This window comes from Triticum dicoccoides, chromosome 4A (assembly GCF_002162155.2).
Source record: "Triticum dicoccoides isolate Atlit2015 ecotype Zavitan chromosome 4A, WEW_v2.0, whole genome shotgun sequence".
Taxonomy (NCBI): Eukaryota; Viridiplantae; Streptophyta; class Magnoliopsida; order Poales; family Poaceae; genus Triticum; species Triticum dicoccoides.
Window position 1 is genome coordinate 573,612,065 of NC_041386.1, and position 6,721 is coordinate 573,618,785.

Sequence of the window (6,721 nt, forward strand, 5' to 3'; positions counted from 1 at the left end):
AAGACTATCAACTCATATGCTTCTTCCCCTTTTGTCAGTAAGGACCAAATTTTTTTGAAGACATAGAGCATCTACTCGTTCCCATCAGGAGTAGATGAAGGTGCAGGGTCGACGTTGGAGTTCGGTGGTGCAGAGGGGCCTGGTGCAGTGTCGAGACGCAGTGAAGCCATGGATGGTGAAGTGGCATCGTCTTCTTCTTCGACGACTCTCGGAATAACAGTTGCAGCCGAAGATGAATACTCAGAATCTTCAATGGGTGGAATTCGACGCCAGCTTGCATTGCGAGGAGGAGTGGAGTCAAATTTGAAACCCTCAATGAAGCCATCTTCGTGAAGATCATCTTCAGAGCATAGAAGTGTGAGACTCTTCCAGGACCTCCTATAGGCTTCATGGGCAACAAATGAGTTCATGGTGGCCAAGTTTCTGATGTGATTGACGTCCACCAAGATGCTCTGCATCTTACGCTTTAGCCAGTCATGGTGCCTATCTTGTTTCTGATGCAAGGCCATAAGAAGTTCTCGGTCATTGAGCACACGAGATTGCTTCTGAGGCCTTTGAGAAATGTTGCTTTAAGTGGCTTCAGTAGTTGCACGATGAGGTGCACGTGTATCGCCAGCCAGAGGATAGACACGGGTTGCAGCAAGAACTCCCTCAATTGGTTGCGAGAAGCTTTGGCGATCAACATTATGAAGATAAAGTGGCTCCTTGGCAGGCTCAGGGTAGATGGCTTCGACAGACATATCAACCTCAGGCAAGAAGATAAGATGGTTGCACGCAGAGGGATGATAGTTGAAAGAAGAGTGAAGTTTGATTAAGTGCATCACCCATGGATCATAAACTTTGGGCCAAATAGATCAATTCCAGATGCAGCAACTTGCTTGATGAAGAAATCTTGAGCATTGAAACTGATGCCATTCAGAATATAGAACACCAATGTCTTCATCGTGCCTTCAAGCTTGGCTGCAGGAGAATGTCCTTTGACGGGCCATAGAGTTTGCCTTACAATGTGATAAATGGTTCGGGGCAAATGCTCGAGGTCTTAGACAAAGAATTCCTTAGGATATTCAACATCTTGTGGCAGTGGCTTCATCATGCTGAGCATCTGACTCATGTTGGGCTCAGGCTTCTGAAATATGCTCTCCAATGCATTCCTGTGTAGCTGACAACCAGGTTCATAGAACTCACCTGGAGTGGGCAGTGAAGTAAGCTCGATGATATCGTGAGCTTTGGCTTCATGGTGCACATCACCTATCGTCCACTCAAGGACCCAAGTCTTCGGATCCCTGTTGTAGCCACGAGTGTGAAGAGTAGCATAGAACTGGAGCAGAAGCTCTTTGTTTCAATGCTCTTTGTCAGTGACAAACTGCAGAAGGCCAACATCTCTGAAATAGTCTAGAGCTTCTTCCAAGTAGGGCAATCCAGCAATGGCTTCACAATCCAGATGCATGTGAGGAAAGATCCGCTCTTGATTGTATAAGATGCAAGAGTAATAATTGCGCTGCGGAAAGCTCCAGAAGCAATCAGATGAGATCTTTGGCTTTGAGTATGGGTTCTTGGCGCTGTCAAAGAATATGTTGTGTGCCTTGAAGCTGCTTACACTGAACGTTCCTGGCAATGTTGCAACACCGGGAAACCTTGGCAGTCTGGGCTTTGGCTTCTGGATCTGAGGCCTGTGCTCCACATGGTATTCATATTGTGGTCCGGGAGCAGTGGGAGGAACCAGAATAGGCCATCTGACAGTGATAGGTTGGCCGCGATCAAATGCCTGCTCAATAACGTGAGGCCTTGGGGGTGAAACTGTAGCTTCGCCATTGACTGTGGCGTCAGGTTGCACACTAGCTTCAGGTGCAACATTAGCTTCAGGCGCCACAGTATTTTCAGCCATGACAACATCATTGGCTTCAGCAGTGTTGGTTGTGGCCGCCTCAATGTTTTCAACCTCCTCTTCAGTAACAGGAGGGTCGGGCACTGACACGTTCTCCTCGAGAACAACTTCTTGAGTGACTGGGGGTGTGGCAACTCTTTCTTCTCTTTCTTCTTTGGCTAATGTAGCCGGAATGTCTTCAACATCTTTGGCTTCAGACTCAGAGACATTCATAGTAGGAGTGGCTTCAGGAAACACTTCGCGTTCTACTGAGCTTTGTTGCACTTCTCCCTCTGGAATGCTCGACATGGTGACCTGTGGCCTAGGTCCTTTGCGAAGCCTGCAGAATGCGGGCCACGCCTATGGTGATGGAGTGGTCTGGACCATGTAGGCATCGTCAAGCACGAGAGTGGTGAATTGAGGTGGTGGAGTACTGGGTGTGTCTTCATTGCTTGGGGTCTCTTGTTGAGGGCGATCAGCCCATGAAGCATCCTGAGCAATTGGCGTTATGGGACGACCAATGCTGATAAGTTCACTGTTCGTGAGAACATGCGATGATACCAGTTGGTGCTCAATTTGAGGAAGGACTTCATCATCTTCTACATCGTCTTCACGACCAATGTCTTCAGCTGTGATGGGGTTAACAACTGGTACTTATTCGTCTTCAGGAGCCTCTATGGTAGCAGCCTCGTGAACTACAAGTTGACGCTCTTGGTTGGAGGAGGCAGGACGTGCAACTGAGATGGGCTCAACAACAAGTGGCTCTGTTGCAGCAGCACGCTCTTTCCGGGAAGACTTTGTCTTCGGCTTCTTTGTTGATGGAGCACCATTAGAGGCATCCTTGTGCTTGCGCTTCCTGGCATCAGCTTCAACTGCCCTGGTTTTCTTTAGCTCTGATGCTGAGGGGGCCTTAGGCTTCGAGCCTGTCATGCCGGCAGGGAAGACAATCCTAGGTGCTTCCTGCCTTGGTGCTTCAGTGCGTGCCGCAGCAGACTTCTTCTTTTGTTTGGCAGCCATTCTAGGGTTGATACCAGGACGCCCCAGGGCCTTGCACTTCTCTGCCTCATTGTGGGCTTGAACACATTTCTCTGCAAAGTATTTCATCAGCTCTCTTGAGCCTTTAGCTTCCTCGCGCTTCTTGTGAAACTGCTCCTCGAGCTCATGCAACATCTTCTTAATGCTTTGAACATCAGCCACGCTGAGCTTTGCCATGTGCTTCTTGAACTGTGCCTTCTCAAAATTAATTTTGTTCTTCAGCTCGAATGATCTTCTGAGCCAAGGCCAACTCATTTGCAATGGCTCCGTGGAAGGTGACGCTGATGTCCACTGGTAGCTGGAGATCATCGATGCTTATGCTCTGGTCGTTGAACCACTCATCAATGAAGTTGTTCAGAATATCCACATCAAAGAGGGGCAGATCGTTGAAGATCTCCGCCTCTTGCTTGCTCTTGATTAGAAGCTCAAGAGCATCATCACCAAAGTCTTCATCGCTTGACAGATCAATGGTTTCATCTTCGTTCCTCAGAACGGTAGCTGGTGTCAGTTCATGCCCAGAAATCTTCATGGGCTTCTTCTTGGGCTTCTCCTTCTTCTTGGAGACATGAGAAAGATCTTCAGATTGCACACTGGGTTCAGGAGGTGCAGTGGCCAATGGCTTCGCACGCAAAACTTTCGGTGCAGCATAGGGCTTTGAAGCCTTTGATTTCTTCTGTTTCTGCGACTTAGGTGGTGCTGGCGCATCTTCAGAATCTGCGTCGTCAGCAGAGTGATCCACCGTGGCCCCATGTACAATTAGGTAAGTGATGAGGCCTTCGAGGTTATAGAAGGGGCCGATTTCATTGGGATTTGCATCACGTGTGCCATCAGCCCTTGGAGCAGATGGACCATGGTTGAAGTCGAGGCCAAAGTGCTTCTTGTTCTTCTTGGCAGACTCTTTGGCAAACGGAAAGTTGCGCTTGAAGATATTGTCGTCGTGACACCATATCAAACTAGATGGGTCGGCATTTTCAGGCTGTGGTCCTCGAACCATGCAAGGATAGAAGCCTTGAGCAATAGCTTTGGGCTTGGACTTGGGCTGCAGATTTCGGTACAAAATATCTCCCCATGGACGCTTGATAGCATTCTTTTCAGCATATTCAACAGTCACAAATCTGTACTTGAACCATTCTTCAGCCCAGTATCTTTGAATCCATTGGATTCGGGTCTTGCGCTCGCCATAGGTTTCTTCAGGATCTGACTTGTACATTTCAAAGATATCTGGTGGCAGGTCCTTGGATGTATTCCCACGGTGTTGCCTGCCGCCCTTCCTAGCTGATTTCTCAATGGCCATTGTATTCAAGCTGAAAGGCTTCAAGACTGTGAATGGCTTCCGTCTGCTGGTCAAACAGGAATTGGCTTCAGGAGAATTGATGTGTCGCTGTAAGAATTCTGCGAACGAATGCAGACTGTGAGAACCAAGGGATTCTCCCATGGACATGTACATGTGACAGCATTAGAGGTGCGAGGGAAGGGGAAGAGGTCATATGCATCTTAGAAGATTTTGAAGATAAATCAGTATTGACCTCATAGTGCGAAAACATTCACTTATTTGATGAGAGTTGGTTCCAGATTTGTACGAATCCAAGAATAAGTACAAGTGAGGAATCTAACTATTAGTGAAGCATAAGTGAATATACTTGGCATGATATGAGATGCAGAACAAGATAGATCCAGATTTGCAAGCTTAGAAACCACTTCATGTTGAAGTGGATGGATCTGACGAATCAAAAGGGCAGTAAAAGTAAGATTTAATTACCACACGAAGAACTGCTAGACGAAGTTGAGTGGGAAGTTGAGCAGTTCAATCTCCCGCGCCCTAACTTGGCGGCGGAATACACCTACAGCGGCGGTGGAGAGGACGAGGTCCGCGGCCGGCGTGAGGACATCGTCAAAGATGTCGCGGCAGCTAAGCGCTTTGTCTTCGGCGGCGGCGCGAGCTAGCAGAGGCGCTAGGGTTTTGGTGCGAGGAGAGGAGGTGGAAGAAGAGATAATGACCACAGTGAGGTGTGTATTTATAAGGACAGGGATGACACAGCGTTATTATGTAGGTGCCCCTGGCAGTTCACATCTGAAGGACACGTGGCATGCATGCAACACATTGGAAGTCGTTCCGTGTTCCCACGCATGCTTGGATTGTCGGGTGGTCGTTCCGGCTTCTTCGGGTTTCAGGCAATAAGGATATAACATTAAAATAGATTCAATTTTTGTCTCTGTGTCTTCTGTTGACAAGGACTCAGAGAAGACAATCGACAGTTTCAATAGAATGCATATGATTTGGATAGATAGAATCTGAGGTAGAAGCATAGAGGGGGTTAGGGTCCGATCACATTCACTTAGATCAAAAGATTCAAACATGAAGTCATAGCTATAAGTGAATGATGTAGAGGACAGAACACCAATATATGTATACATCAAGATGTTACCAAATCAACATTGTGAAGATAAACATAAAGTAGAATCAATGTTGAAGACAACACCAAATGCGAAGATTATGCAAATGTGACGCCAATTAAAAACACTTCAAGCAAGACTTTGGTGGTGGCGTTACCCACCGTATAGGAAGTATTAGACCCAGACACGACACACAATTATCGTGGCACTCTGAAGTCATATTACGCATTAATGTATTCACACTCAGAGTGGATGTCTTCATTGATTGAAGATATACTTTACTTTGTGTGTTGCACATCTAAGTCATCACATGCATAAGAATTAGGATGTGTGTCCAATCACAGGACATTTGAGGATTCTAAGATATTTAGCTCACACCGCAATTTGCAAAACCTTTTCTCATCCAAGGTCTTTGTGAAGATATCTGCCGATTGCTCTTCAGTGCTGACGTGAATGATATCAATATCTTCCTTCATGACATGATCTCTAAGAAAGTGATGATGAATTTCAATGTGCTTTGTCTTCGAGTGCTGAACTGGATTGTTGGCAATCTTGATGGCGCTTTCATTGTCGCAGTAAAGTGGTGCTTGCTTCAGATGGATACCATAGTCCTTGAGAGTTTGCTTCATCCATAGAATCTGAGCGCAGCAAGATCGAGCAGTAATGTATTCAGATTCAGAAGTGGAGAGAGACACACAGTTCTGCTTCTTTGAAGACCAACAAACAAGAGATCGTCCAAGAAAGTGACATGTGCTTGATGTAGACTTGCGATCAACCTTGTCACCAGCATAATCAACATCGGAGAATCCAACTAGATCAAACTCTGAGCCCTGTGGATACCATAATCCTAGTGTTGGAGTGTAAGCCAAATATCGAAGAATTCGCTTTACAGCTAAGTGATGCAACTCCTTTGGTGCCGCTTGGAATCGGGCACACATGCAAACGCTAAGCATGATATCTAGCCTAGATGCACATAAGTAGAGTAAAGAACTAATCATGGAGCGGTATACCTTTTGATCGAACTCTTTACCATTGTCGTCGGGGCCGAGATAACTTTTGGTTGGCATTGGCGTCGTGTATCCTTTGCAGTCTTGCATTCCAAACTTCTTCAGGCAATCTTTGAGGTATTTCTCTTGAGATATGAAGATGTCGTTGCTTTGCTGACGGATTTGAAGACCATGGAAGAACTTCAACTCACCCATCATGGACATCTGATATTGCTCTTGCATCGTGTGTCCAAACTCATCACTGTATCTTTTGTCAGTGCAGCCGAAGATAATGTCATCCACATAGATCTGGCACACAAACAGTTCACCATCGTATGTCTTCGTGAAGAGAGTGGGATCCAGGGAACTAGGTTTGAAGCTTTTGCTCTTCAGGAAGTCTTTGAGTGTGTCATACCAAGCACGAGGGGCTTGTTTGAGGCCA